Genomic DNA, 16,065 nt, shown 5'->3' on the forward strand with positions numbered 1-16,065 from the left:
TAATGGTGGAGTGAGCATCCTCTGCTGACCGTCACTACCGCCGTGTGCTCTTTGTCGTATAATACATATAATATTTGTTACATGTTGAATAAAAAATGTATGGATTTTGATTTTGTTGGACAATTATAATCTTTTAAGTTATGATTAAATTGGTATTAATCATTAAATCATTTTTTTGTATTCTGCAGATTATCCTTTCTTCTCCCCACCAAACGCACGAGGGTTCAGCAGAATTTTGATAACTTTATTATCAAACGTAGGGGAGCAATAGAATCATAAAGAGTATCGATTTAAGTGACTAAACAATTTCGATAAACTGTTTTATAACAACGCTTATAAGACACTTCCCTAAAAAGAAAGATTCCGGAAGTGTAGGACATTTCAATATTTGTAACAACATGATGCACGCCGAGATTAAGTTTTTTAAAATGATTATTTAATGATTTTTTTTTTTATAAAATAGATGTTGAATTTAGACACTTAAAAATATCATTATATTTGCAATGGTCATGTGTTGTTAAGTCAAAAGATGGTTTCCCAATGTTTAAAGAACCGTTTGTAATAAAAACTTAATAAGTTTCATACCCTTGTACTACAGATTTATTTGATTCCCTCTATTGCTTCTTGTGTCGCATTGGCAGCAGTTCAATATAAAGTATATTGACTCTTGGGTAAAGAGTCAATTATGAAGATAAACAGTAATACAATCTTACTGCTCTACACACATTGTCCAGATTGAGTTTGACAGCTAACGCCCAGCCTGAAATTGAGGAAAGATTAGATTCATTTCAAACACTTATTATTTTCTGATCATGTACTCGGTTACTCGGATGAAATTTAGTTACCATTCTCGCATGCATTATTTACATTATTTACATGTATGGGGATTCTTTTTAAAACCTGATATAAGTTGCAATTAGGGTTTAATTTCAATTTGATTCATTCACTCAAAATGTTAGTTTTGAATATGTATATGTGATAGATATAATGATAAGCAATCGGAAACTTTAGGTATTTACTTTTGAACAAGTTATCATATTGAAAATGATGAAGCCTTTAATGAGTTGTCTAGAAATTATTCGAGAACGTTGCCGTTTACTGATTATGTCATACATTGTCCGTCTGTCTTGAGCAGCTGTTAGGTATTACATATGTTATGTACATCTGTTTGCCTATTACGGCTTTTTGACTGGTGTTTTTTCGTAATTATAATGCTTGATGGAGTTATTTGTGTCATAAATTTCACTGTTGTAAAAGATATTTGTAAGGATGTATTCTTTACAAGTTAATAATATCTATTTTAAAAATTTGTTTCAGTAATGTATCAAGTTATTTCTTATGCCTGAAAATGGCGATTAAATATGAACTGATTTTAATCTTTACAACTTTATCAATTTTATTCAACGGCATATAAGTTTGAGTTTTAAAACTTTTGATTTAAGGTCAAGGTCTAGTAAATGATTCAAGACTGTCTTCTTAGTGCTTGAAGCATTATGACGTCATAATTGATTTGATGATTTTTTCCCCCGTATTTTACGGCTTTAAAGCAATTATGCAGAAAATAAAACTATATTTTTACGATTCACTTACCTAAAAATCGTATCATACTATTTATTTCATATTTTTGCAATAAAGATTTACTTGTATACCATATTATTTCTTCGAACAATGAAACAAGGGTAATTAAAATTAAAACTAACACATTTTTTTGGTGATGAGCTGACTTATTATTTTTAATATAAGCTTGTTCTTCTACTCAATTGGCAAGTATAAAAAGCCGTTTATCAAGTGCGCTTTTGTTGGTTATTTATTTTAGTTTTTCGGTTGCTACTTTTAGGATTAAAATTTATTGATTTGTTTATTTAGTTATTTATTCTATCATTAGTCATCTTATTAATCGATTAAATGTTTTGAAGAATAATGATTTTACCCGCGTACCTTTTTTAGTATTTTTGTTCGTAGATTTAAAAAGAAAAGCAGGGTTAAACGTAATTTTTAACTATTTTGATAAGGAAATTTATGAGTGAATGTGTATTTTCAAATGATGTTTTTACTTTCTAATGACCGTAAAAATATGGTGATGTTGTCATCTCTAGTTTTTTTTTTTTTTTAGATATATGGCCCTAAAAAATACACTATTTATTATAATTGGATTTTAAACATTGGGCTCGGAAACATTGAGGGCCCCCTACCCTGGGCGCTAAAATTGTCAGGGTCATATACTAGTGCTATACCACTACCACTGAGAAAATATGGTTTAGTGGTCATCTCTAGAATTTGGTATTCGGGCCCCCACTTAAAGAATACTATTCAATCATTATAATGGGGTTTTAAACATCGGGCCCTGAGGGCTCAAATTTTCAGAGTCATCTACAAGTGGTTAACCACTGCCACTGTGAATATATGGTGATGTGGTTATCTCTATGAGATATGGGACCATAAAGAATATGCACTATATTCATTATTATAGGATTTTAAACATCGGGCTCTGAAACATCGGAAACAAAATTTCTCTAAAACAGAGGTTTAGCCTGGATAAAATTTGCGCAAACAGACAGACGGAGTGATAGATTTATTAAAAAATTCTCAAAACATTTTTCACTTACAAATTCAGTACACAGAGTTATGCATATACATGTAGGTGTATATCTTGTGAAACCAAGTATTTTTTTCAATTAATTATCTAAATTAATTAAGTTCTACGTATTATTCCATTACACACATGTTCAATTTTCGGCATTGTCTATAAAAATAATAAATCGGCAAAACGAAACTTAAACTGTACAGATGAATGCAGATATACAACCTGGGAGTGTAGAGACATTGATTTTAATCATTACTGGGTTTCCATAAATATTTTTAATAAAATCTGACCCAAAAACGTGAGGGAGAAACCCTACAATGGGGGAAAAGCTACTATATAGTAGATTTTCCCCCAGAGGAAAAGGCTACTATATAGTAGGTTTTCCGGGGGGAGAAGCTACTATGGGGGGAAAACTGCTATACAACACCGCTACCTATATTCAATTTGACATCATTTTAAAGAGGATGTCAAGAGCTTGTTTAGTGTCGTTTTCGGAAAGACTGTAGGCATTTTAGATATATTTTATTACTCAAAAATGGACAAACTCCGAGATTTGTTACTGTTATCCTTCATATTTCATAGAAAATTGTTGTTTTAAACATGAATTTTCATTGTGTTTACCAAATATTTAAGCCCCGGTACACCCTATGAAGCAAATATATTGTTATGAAGCATCATTTAAGGATTTATATCTTGAATTTCATAAACCTGAAGGCACCTTTCATTTACTGTATTTTGACATTAAATAATGTAAAGGTAAACACAGTAGAATCTCATACAGCACCGTAACAACGCAACAGCATCTTCGTCCGTCGCGGTGGGATGGCCTTGAACATTTAAGAACGCCATGCGACGGCGCACACTTTGAACATATACAAAGTACGCGCCGTGGCTCTGCGTTCTGATAAACACGCCGTAGAAGCGTAGTGAGGTCGCCGTAACAGCGCCGTAAGATCTCCAACAGCGCCACGAGAGTTCCGTCCGCGCGTTCAAGGAATGCAGCTAATTGCAGTGTGGATGCAGTGCATGATAAGTCGATTGCACTTGCACGGAGACCTCACGGAGTCCTTTTGGGATCTCACTGCGTCTCTATTGCGCTCTCACTGCGCTCTCACTGTGCATCCACAGCGTTTGAACAAGTTGTTTTTTATTTGTCTGCGTTCACACAACAACCCTAAAGAGCTGTTGCTGCGTTCATTGTGCTCTCGTGACGTTTCTTCTGCGTTAATACCACGCTCCAATGGTGTTTCTAGTGCGTTGTCATGAAGACCACGAAAACTCGAAAAATGGTTGTTGTACAATAGCAAGCTATGTAATAATTATCAAACTGGTTGTAGATGACTATGTAAAAAGTAGCATTTGCTAATATTCTAAGACCTATTAATGGACGTAGAATTTAATTCATGCCATTTGGTACTGATGTTTTCACATCTTTTCTTTGTTTTCTAACAACTAATAACAGATCTTTTTTTAGACTTGACTACTAAGAATTTTGTCCTAGTCCTTCACAAATTGTTTAGAAGTAGTTATGCTTCAATTACAGTGTACCTTTTCATAAAATCAAAACAAATTTTTAATCATTTATTTACTAGTTGTGAATTATAGTTTGCTTCCAATACAGTTGTACAAATTAATAATAACCTACCAAGAAGTTAAGAACGTCTCGAGCACGCTGTGGACGCGCAGTAAAAACTCCTAGCACGTCATGAGCGCTCGGCGGAGGCTCGGCGAGAGTGCAGTTAATCGCCAAGTAGAGCTTTATGGAAACGCAGTAACACGCTGTGGGCGCTCCATAAGAACGCCTCGGTCACCGTCAGAACCCACTTGTAACAAGCACGTAGCATCGGGGGGGGGGGGGGGGGGGGGCCTCCCACTTTTTATCGCGACAACAAATTTTTCAAAATTTACATATAAAAATTTGAATTATCGTGGAATTGCCCCCCTCCCCACTTTTTGGAGGAGTATGGAAATAAGGAAATTAGGATTGAAATTGAAGTTTTAAACTACTTCAGGATTTTGAATATTTTGGGTACTTACTAATTTCGGTTTTTTGTTTTTGTTTTTTTTTTTTGCTTGTCAGGATTTTTTGGAATTTTTGGATGAGTCTGCCCCCCCCCCCCTTTTAAAAATGATGCTACGTGCCTGTGTAAAATTTTCAAATAAAACTGTATATTTTTATTTGAATTTTTCTTGCGATCTTACGGCGATTCTATGAATTTTACAACGCCGTGAACACGTTTACTCAGAATGAAAAAAAAATCCACTGATGATATCCATATAATAAGTATTGGACAAGTAAGACACTTGTATGTAATGCTGAAATCCACTTTCAAACAACTGGGTCAATGACCTACTTTTTTTGCTAATTGCCAATCAAATTAATGCATAAATTCAGCGTTGTAAATTTGAAATTTTAGGAGGTAATCACATATTTCGACAATATTTATTTGTTAATCACATTAATAAATATAACATTGTGTGTATCTATTCAAAAAGGGTATATTCTTAAAATTGAACTAAAATTTTTACATGAAACAAGCCCGTTTTTATTTTATGTAACTCGAATTTCCTCTGTTTCAAAAAAAAAGTTCATAAAAATCAACAAATTTTCATTTCATGTTAAAAAAATTGAATGATGTTAATCCTTTATGGATAAGCTATGCATGTAAACTGCATCCTAAAGAAAAGAAAATTAAAAAGCAAAGTGGGTGTCAATGATCAAATTTTAGAGATATTTTTTCTTTAAATAATCCGAATTTCGTCTGTTTTTTCCCGAATTCATATGTGTTTTCATTTCATTCTCTTAAACAGTTGAAAAAAAGACAATAAGAAAAATCTGTTAGATTTTCTTTGTGACATTTAGTTTGATAATTTTTAAGGCAAAAATAATGGATTAACAATTTTAAAAATTAAAATTCTTACATTCAAAATTTCGAATTTCCTCTGCATTTCTCTATTTTATCCAACATGTTTTTTTTATTTGAATAATAAGAAATACTATTACCAAAAAAATTAATATCAATTATAATTTACCAGACACATTCTTGTAAAAAAATATATAAATGTTAAAATATTATGTAATAGAATTTTATCACAAATCAAAAGAATATATTACTGATTATTACATACAAAATCAATACTGACTTATAGCTTCTAATGAACAATTCACAAATTTTGTATGTTCTATGCATGTGAACAAAATTCATTTTTATAATGAATGATATATAACATATGTGAATATAAGAATACGTCCAATAAAAAAAACCCCATTGAATTTCATTATGTTTTGCAGTTCAAAAATTGATATCATGATCAGACAGAATATCTAATTCAGCTTTCATTCAAAGACATGAAAAAGTTTGTGACAGAATCAATAATTTTTTTACACTTAGTTACTCTAACTGAGCTGTTGCCACACTGTTCAGTAAACCGATCATGAATACCATCAGCACTTCTTGAGTGTGCTAGTCTGAGACATTCAAAATCTAGACCACTGCCTGCAACTTTCTTAGCCTTTCCAGCACTAAGTACATTTTTATCTACCAGACATTGCAAAGACGGGATATTTCTTTCCACAACCTTTTGGTAACAATAAGCACTCAATGCATACTGAAAGGTACATGTAGTATATGAATGTTCATCATCACAAAATTAAACAGTGTCAAATAACCTTTTTAACATTAAAACGTCTTCTACAGCATCATGTGCATTGTAGGTACATTGAAGCAACACATCTGATAAATGTTGTTGCCTATATGAGCACAAGTTAGGATGGACAAGTTTGAATAAATATTTGGTATCAAAAAACCCTTGCACGCAATGTGCCATCCGATCTAACAAAGAGCAAGAATCTAAAGCATGAAATAGAACATGAACATCAAAACTTTTGATATTATGGCCAACTAAAATAACACAGGCTTGCTTTTCAATAAAGCTTAAAAAGGATTCATATATTGAAATAGCATTCACGTTCCTCTCATTGTGATAGAGGGTTCCATTATTAAGCTTTAGGCCTGTAACTTCTGATGCAGAAGGGGTAATTTGCTCCTTTGGCATGACATATGTGGAAAATGTCTCATCCCCACAGACGGCAGCCACCTGCGGAATATGTGATGTTCTTGCTAAAATGAAAAAAAAGCATCAACATAAGCATTTATGTCACATTAGTCAACTTATAAAAACAATCCTTTGAATTAAATCAACCAGATTAATATTTTGGATAATTAAAAATTCATATGCATCAATACCAAGTCCTGTTGTTTCCAGGTCAAAAAAGACAAGACTATGGTCTTTGATTGATGACAAACTCTGAAGTTGTGGTACAGATGATGGTCGTGGTATTTCTTTAACCGCACTGTTTGGATCACCAATTCCAACTCCAGACATATAAGTCGGACCCTCTCTTATTTCTTTACATGATGTGGTCTGACATCTACACAGGCAACAAGATAATCAATATCATTAACTGACTAATTCAAACTAATTTAAACATTTTCACATTAATGGAGTGAACAATTCATTAAGCATGCTTGCATCAGATATGCACACATTTTTTTTATTGTCAACATTACTGTATATATATCAAATAAGTACCTTACAAGAACTGACTTATTTTTAGATAAGCTAGTTGTTTGTGACAACTGTCTGATATAATCAATGAATTAATCCTCATCTTGAATTGGTAGGGAGAGTACGGTACTTCCATACACACATATGCAATATCATAATCAATGCATAAAACCTTATAAAAAAAAATAAAGAGACTTCTTGGATTTTTAAAATCACAAAGCTAATTGCGACAAAAGCACATGTAGTGAAAATCAAATTAGAAATAAGCCTCCTTGGTCACTAGCAGATAAATATAACATTTTATTTTTTATAGTTTGTTGGATATAAGCCAGTCAGAAAGCAATCATATTAAAATACTAGTAGGCTAATTGTTCTCGAACAATTAGAGGTCTTTCCACCTTAATATATTTAATGAATTGCTAGATTGCTCAATAAGGTATACAACAAATTAAAATTTGTTGAGTTGTGTAGTGAATTTGGATGATGATAGAAAGAAGAGATGAAGCATTCTTCTGTCCATCTAAAATTGATATCCAACGCTGAGGAACCTTTAGAATAGATAGGGGCTTAGCGATTGGTTGGGAGGGCAGTATTTGTTCACCAGTTTATTAATAAAAATCAGTGCCGCTTGTAAACAATGTGGCCGGATAGCTTCGACTAAGAAATCAACAGGCCAGGTCAAACTCTGGTCGCCAGCGGGTATTTGAAGGTGTGGGAACATTTGTTGGAACTCAGCTGATGCGAATTCTCCTTGTGATTTGAAGTGCGCGTGCTTAGAAATCTATTAACTGTCATGCATTCGTGGATTACAAGTACGGAAAATCGGAACTGAATTAAGGCTAGTCATGTATTTCAGCCAAGTCGGAAAATAAACAAACTGAAAGAAAATGTAAATTAAATTCATCTAAAATCGGGTCTGGGAAGCAAGAGTTATCTTTCGTTGCACTTCAACACAAGTCGTCACAGGTTGCTGATAGAAATGTAAACAAAGATTTTCAGTGAAATTTGAGCATGAATTTATTAGATACAAATATCCACGGTGTAGTACCTAAACGGTTGCTATCCGTAAAAAAACGACGTTCGCTGTTTCTATTCGAAAATTATACGGTTACTAGCTGAAAAAGATGTCCGACACAGTAAGTATTTTTCTTTTCAGATTGAACAAAATGCTCATTTTCTCAAAGATTTTAATTAACCTGCAAACTTGACAACCCTTACGGAACGTAACACACATTTCAACACTAAAATATCCAGCTACCTACATACAAGATGAAGAATTGACTTAAAACTTCGTGAATAACTGTCGTTGATTTGGTCACATGTTCAGTCGAATTAAGTTTTTGGACATGATTGCGCCAAAATCAAAGTTTTTTTTTTTAAAATTGAAGCGACTGATTTCTTAATATTTGTACACAGAATAGTTTGATTGCAAGAATTATCCATTTTCTATGTTTGTATAAAAACTATGACGATTTTACTCGATAAGCCGTATGTTACGGCTACTATTAGACAACGACACCGGTTTCTATTTGAAATGTGCACTTTCTAACCTCAATGAAATAACATCCATGTATATGCATTGAATCATACAGTTGAAATATGTTATTCTATAGTAACCGTTTAAAAATACGACTTTTGCAACTCTCCGACCTTTCCAACAGAGCTCGAAACAACCTCAAATGTATCACAGGTGCTTGGAGACGGGACCCCCCCCCCCCTCCAAATTCCCGAGTTATTTTTTCATCAATTTTTTTTTAATTATAAGTTGATGTATGCTGCACTAGAAAAAAATCTCAATTAATGCGAAATAAGCTATGTATAAAAAAATATATACCACTGGTATATTTTTTATATATAGCTTGTTTCACGTTAATTTTGAATTTTCAGTGTAGCGTACAATACATCAACATATAATTAAAAAAAATAAATGATGAAAAAAATAACTGGGGAATGTGGGGTGAATGTTGTTGTGGGTGAGGGGGGGGGGGGGGTCCCGTCCTCATGCACCTGTGGAATGTATTACATAGTCGTTCATGACACCCCCATCCCCCCTTTTTTTTTATTTTTATAGAATTTGATTTAAATACATTATGTTTTACTATCCGTCGTGATGTGAGCTAGCAGTGCCCGAGAAGTTGAGACTGTTTACCTGTATGACCTACCTATAAATGTACACATTTCATCCTTTATCAATTTTTTTACATTTCATGAAAATAATATCGTTCCGCATGAGGTTAGTTAATGTTTGCGCAGTACTTGCCCGCTGACAAAAGAGGCGAAAGGGACGAAAATAAAACGGGCGAATATTTCCCTGTATACAGTAGTACATCATAAATTTTTGCGAGTAACAAAAATTTTAACTTTGCAATTTGGAAATTCTAACTTGAATTTTTTGAGATGTATACCGGTATATATAGTGAATTTTGAACTCTGATACCCATATGATATCAATAGAAAATCATGTTAAGGTGTCCTGAGACTCTTCCGAATGGGAAAACGATATCAGATTTTCCAATTACAAATCTCCATTAGAAATCTGTTTTTATTCCTGTAAAATTCTCCCGGTAAAAAAGGGATACAAATATTCAATATTTTTCTTTTAATTGATTTTAAATTTTCTTATCCTCTTTATGAGTATTTTGTAAAAAAAAAAATATGGCTCAAAGGTGAAAGAAACGGTAACTTTGGACAGACTTAATATGTCATAGGTTACTGTGGAATCATGGCTTTTAAGGGTGCATTTCGTAGATTAGCGCTGCATGGTTGAACGCGATTTGGTGGAGTTGAAATCGTTGAAGCACTTGATGTCTCACATTCTGTGTGATGTGTTTTAGATTTTTTAGGCTTGTGCAGCCATAAGTTTAATTTTCTTTTTCTAGCTGGAAAAGAAATTTAAGTTTCATATAGTAGCCGGTGCATCGTATTCAGTTTATAGCCGGTGCGAACATATCAGTATTTCAAATAGCAACCGTTACTTTAAAAAATCATTTGTTGTCAAATTATTTCGATCAAAATATACTTTCTTGTTTATTTTGTATTACTTAATGAATCAGAAGAGATAAATGCTTTTTTTCATAATATAGAAAAAACAAACTATGATTTGTAGATGAAAATATCAGCTTGAAACTTGGTTGTAACAGCCTTTTAGTTCGTCACCAACCTAGGAAATTTCTCTATTTCTGGTTATTCATAGGACTATTTTCCAAACTACATTTATAAAATATTATAATAATACCTTACATGTTCCGTGCACACGGATTATTCAAACACTTACATGGTTTGGGTACATTTTTCGTCAATTTTGTGGCTTGATCCATGCGTTTCGTGCATGCTTTTTTCAACAAGCAACCGTTCAATTTTCGAATAGAAACACCGAACGCTGTTTTTTACTGATAGCAGCCGTTTAGGTACTACACCGTGAATATCGAAGCGTTGAAATTTCGTTTCTCGGGACGATGGTTCGATGCCGCTGAGGTGGATAACTTTCTTAAATAGGGTTTATTTCGTTTGAAATTTGGCAGGCAATTAGATTCAGGTGTGAGAAACAGTCCCATGAATTTTCGCCGAGTTCTACAGAGTTTTACTGGAGCTGGAATTTTTATTTGGAGGCGTAGTCTAAAACGCGGTCTGGAGTCAAATGGCAGACAGTGTTTCACCTTTTCAAAAAATTCTGACAAACGGTTGTAACACTTTTTTAGGTTTTATTTTAAAAAGGAATATTGAATTTCAAGTTCAAATATCGAGGGTCATGTTCATATAAAAATTCAATCCTTGTAGAAAAGAAGGGGGGGGGGGGCAAATTGTACATATAACTAAATCTGATATATATGTTGCATACACTTATTACTCATTAGTTCTAAGAGGTCAAGGTCAAAGGTCAAGGTCAGGTCAAAGGTCAAAGTCAAAGGTCAAGGTCAAACCTAAATATAAAGGGGGGGGTGTTTTAAAGAGCTAATGACACATATAAATGAATCTGAAATGTATATGTTTGATAAACTTGTATCGCATCAGTCCTTAAGGACAAAGGTCAAGGTCAGGTCAAAGGTCAAGGTCAGGTCAAAGTCAAACATAAAAATAAAAGGGGGGGGGTTATCTTGTATTTGATAGTGAAATCAATGAAATTCAAAGGGGAATTACTGCCAGAAGGGCACGTTGGACCCTTTTGGGATCAATAGATTGAAGAAACTTCTAAGTGTGCTGAAGATATTGGTAAAAGTTACAAGTCTCTACCTGTTATGGTTTCAGAGGAGTAGCGATAACAAGCGTTTCGTACAAAAGGGGCAATAACTCGCTAACTATTACAAGGTGGGAGCTGAAGGGCTACATTTTGAAATGTCTTAAGACGTCCTACTACATCCTTGATCAAATTTCTCTATATCACCCTAAACAAAAGAGATACGAAAACTCATGAATACACAGCTTTTCAGATGACCTTGACCTTTGACCTTGACCTTTGGAAGCCATCGCAAGTGGTTTCGCGGCTCTACCTTTAGTCGTTACATTTTTTTTTTTTTTATGAGAATTAAAAAATTTGAGAGGCAGTCGTTCTAAGACGAGACTGCGAAACCTTCTGTCTTTCGGCGAGATGCAACTACACTTCTGACCGACATCATCCGCGAAGGTTTGCAACTTGCAAGTGTCGCGGCTTCAGAGGAGTAGCGATAACAAACTTTTACGTGCACGCGTCAATAGTAGCGAAACGCGAGGTGTTTTCAAGACGCAGGGTCAAATGCCCTTATCATTTTCTGAAAGCAGTAAGACGTGAATGAAAGCGTTTCGATAAGTCGCGAAACAAAAAATCATTTTTGCTTACGGAAGAAAAATAAAAAGAAAAAGAAACAGAACAATATCAATAGGCCTTTACACTGTGGTGTAAAGACCTAACTAGTAGACTAATTGTTCTCGAACAATTAGAGGTCTCTCCACCTCATTGTTTTTTATGTTTGAAATAAGATTGCTTCAATAGAATACAGTATTTTTTCTGCGTTACTTCATTAAAAAAGGGTCAAACGATTAAGTTTGCAATTTTGTATTGCTTGACTTGACCTTTGACCTTTATGTCATTTTCATCTGACAAGGTAGACGCTTCTATACCCAGTGGTCCGATGTATCTATGATTACTGATTCAAAAGTTAATATTTGTGTTTTTTATTGAATGTTCGAAACTTTCAGGGGCAATAACTGCTAGGAAGGGACTTTGGACCCTGTCGGTATGAATAGATTGAAGAAGTGTCTAAGTATACTGAATACATTAGTAAAAGTTTTAAGTCTCTATCTCTAAGGTTAATGAGGAGTAGCGATAACAAGCAAACAATGCCTCAAGATGTCCTACTACATCCATGAAAAAGTTTTTCTCTACTATCCTAAACAAAAGAGATACAAAAACTCATTAATTAAGATTTTTCTAAATGACCTTGACTTTTGACATTTATGTCATTTTTTTTCGGCCAAGATAGACGCTTCCATCCCAAGTGGTCCGAAGTCTCTATAACAAATAATAAAAAAGTTGGTAGTGATTTTATAGAAATGTAAATACTTTCAGGGGCAATAACTTTTATAAGGGGGGCTCAGATCCTTTCGGTATAAATAGACTGAAGAACCCTCAAAGTGTACTGAAGACATTGGTAAAAGTTCCAAGTTACGCCGGATAAAACAAAATAGTGCTAATACATGTACATACAAAGGTCTATCATCCCACAAAGTTTGGTTGTTCAAGTCCTTACCGTTTTTGTGATCTCTTCGAAATAAGGTTTTTGGTCTCTGGACAGGAAACGGACAAACGGAAGTGTTCAATCTAAATTGTATTAAACATTTTTTGTATACTTGCCTATTGTACATTATTTTTTATTTATCTAACTAAAAACATGAAAGAAAAACAGTTAAACTGTTAAACAGCTCGATTTGTTTGAACTCTTCCGATGTGGACCGGAAGTGACAGAAGACAAAATGAAACCAGTTAAACATATTTTCAATCAAAGGTCTATCATCCATGAAAGTTTCGTGTCTTGATCACTTATAGTTTTTGAGATCTCGCGGGTACAAAATATGTTTTAAAAAAGCTACCTGAGATGATTGAGATATCTCACCGGAAGTAGAATTTTTTTGTTGATTTAACATTGCATAGATAAGTTATGCATAGAATTATACTTATATATTTAATTTACGGAAAATGAATTTAATGCGTAAAATAACTATTTTTGAAGTGCTTCCGGTGACGACCGGAAGTTACGACGAACAAAACAAAAGAGTTTAAACACATCTTCATACACAGGTCTATCATCGTACAAAGATTGGTTGTTCTAGTCTTTACCATCTTTGAGATCTCGAGATGACAAGCTTTTTCATTGCGGGACAGGAAACGGACGACCGGAAATGAATTTTTAAAAAATGAAAAAATCATTCCTACACTTTATCATTCTCTATTATTCCTGAAAATTTCAAGAAAATCTATCCAGTCATCTCTGAGAAAATCGGGGGAAAAAATTATAATAACTAGACACGTCTTCCGTCCGATTGTTAGAAGAGGAAATGACCTTGCCTTTTTCTTGATCAACGACACATACCAGGGAAATGCAGATTTGATCTAAAAGAGCGATGGATGAAGGATTATATATCCCGTTGGATCCCTAATTTGAAGGACCATCCCCATTTTATTTTTCATATTAAATAAGAGGTCTGTTGACGTAATAACAGGTCTAATGACCTGTAATTAAAAGAAACCGAAGAAAAAAAAGGTCTTCCTTTGTAAACGCAAGACCCTAATGACAAAAAAGAATAGAAGGGTCTTCCGCTGAAGACGGAAGACCCTAATAAAAAAAGACTGTTTTTGTCTAAAGCTTAATTGAAGAGTGTTTTTCAACTTGTACTACAGTCCAACAACCCTTTTATGTTGAATATTTTAGTTAGAAAATTTAATAAAAAGAAAGAAATAGAAAGAAAGAACAAATCTTTGCTCCGTCGAGATTAGAACACACACACCCCTGCAAATGTTATTGTCATTCAAAACTTAGAGAACGTGGTTTTATTTGACCCTTTCAGTTTCGCAGTAAAAATCGTACCTCGTGTATAAAGTCTATTTCACAGTATTTACGTTCTTGTAGTCAAATATAAAATCTAGAAGTTTATTGATTTTAAACTTTATCTTCATTAATTGGTGAATTGAATGTGTTCTAGAAATAAATGTGACTATACAAAAATAAGTTTTTGTCTGCTGTTGCAACAACTAAGATCCCTCCTGAGGATTAATTTTCGATCCGCGCCTGACCTAGTAATAACATCAATAGTGAAACAGACTTTACCATTTTATGCAGAATGTTCCTTGAAAATGGCTCGATATACTAAGTTTTAATGCAAAACAGACACCCATTATTCTTTTTTAAAACATGGTATTGCACACCACAAGCATCAAACATGGTTATGATTTTATTAAGCAACCCAGTGTTTATATTTTCAACCACTCTACACGTGGTTGAACACGAACGATAACTCTGTTCTGAATATTATCGTTTAATATAAATAACTGGTAGATGGTGAAATAAGACATACATCTTGAAAGCTTTTCTCGCTTTAACATAAATCAAAGTAGGATATAATATGAAAAACGACCGGATCTTACGTATTTTGAGAATATTATCCGAACACTTATACTTCCGCTTGAAATTTCACAGGAACTAAACAAATCTCGGTGAAGTCTTGTGAACTTTCATTCGAGCACCTCTGGATTTATTTCTTACTTAGCAACGATAAAGAAAACATTCCGAACACATTCGCAGGGGTGACACAGCCTTTGCAGGTGTCTCAAAACATGGCTGACGCGAAATAATTCCCGAATTTGTCTTTGAATTTGGGGCGTTTCCGCCCGGGAGAGGAGCTGAGTTTTTGTATGAGATAAAAAACAACGTGTAAGATGTCTTGACTATTCAGGTTTGGTAACAGTGCAAGGTCATTTGAAATATTGATGCGTGTTTGTGTCTGGAGGGGGGGGGGGGGTAAAAAGACCCGAGCTTGATTTTCGTCGTAAATAAATCGAAAATAGAATTTTGGGGTGTAGATCTCGGATTCGTTTAACAATAATTAGAGGAAGTCTTTAAACAATGACTGATGCATTTTACCCAGAATTTTTTTTTCGTGTCGTTTACTATTATGTTTGACTGTTTTATTTCAGAAGGATTGATAAAATCTTGATAAATGTAGAAATAATGAAATCATTAACACGTAAATTTATTCGGTAAAAATTTGATGACAGTAATTTCCACAGCTCTAACATTCATAAGTAGTTCACACGCTATCTTAGATACAGACTAAACGGAAAACAAGAAATATACATGCAAAAATATTTCACGACTGCTTACATCCCTTGTACCGTGTAAATTTTAAGTCCCCGTACAGGCTATACTGCCGTTTGATCTCAGGAATTTCTTCTTAATTGTTTAATCCTCTGCGTATTTGGCAGACAATAAGAATGGGGTCCGAGGTACATTTACATAAAATTTCATTAGGATTGAGTAAGGGGCTCGGAAGTTAGAATTTTTTTCTACAGTACATGTCAAGCACGCCAATCGAAACTCAAATGCCAAATACTTCATAACTCTGTTAATAATGAACGAATTGGTCTGGTAATTATTACAGTAATCTAAAATGGTACTTAGTTGAAATTAAAGGCCCAAGATCAAAGATCAAGTAAAATCGGGCCAGAAAAACTAAATGATTTTATGAATTGGGAGGGGGGGGGGGCGTCGGTCGGTGACTTCTATATTAAACGTAGAATATTAAATTCTGAATATCACATATTACACAATTTCTAAATAAAATACACATGTTAGAACAATGTATAAGCGTTGAAAGATGTAACTAATGATTTTTTTTTATATCTGTTTATTCTTAGGTTGAAACACTCATAAACGGGTGGTCAG

The 16,065-nt window shown here is 33.8% G+C and overlaps 1 pseudogene; it reads right to left on the reverse strand.

Annotated features, from left to right (window-relative positions):
- Nucleotides 1-5,718: 5,718 nt before the first annotated feature.
- LOC128170689 (uncharacterized) lies at nucleotides 5,719-6,987 on the reverse strand (annotated as a pseudogene).
- Between the last annotated feature and the right edge of the window lie 9,078 nt (nucleotides 6,988-16,065).

The sequence above is a fragment of the Crassostrea angulata genome, chromosome 2 (assembly GCF_025612915.1).
Source record: "Crassostrea angulata isolate pt1a10 chromosome 2, ASM2561291v2, whole genome shotgun sequence".
Classification (NCBI taxonomy): domain Eukaryota; kingdom Metazoa; phylum Mollusca; class Bivalvia; order Ostreida; family Ostreidae; genus Magallana; species Magallana angulata.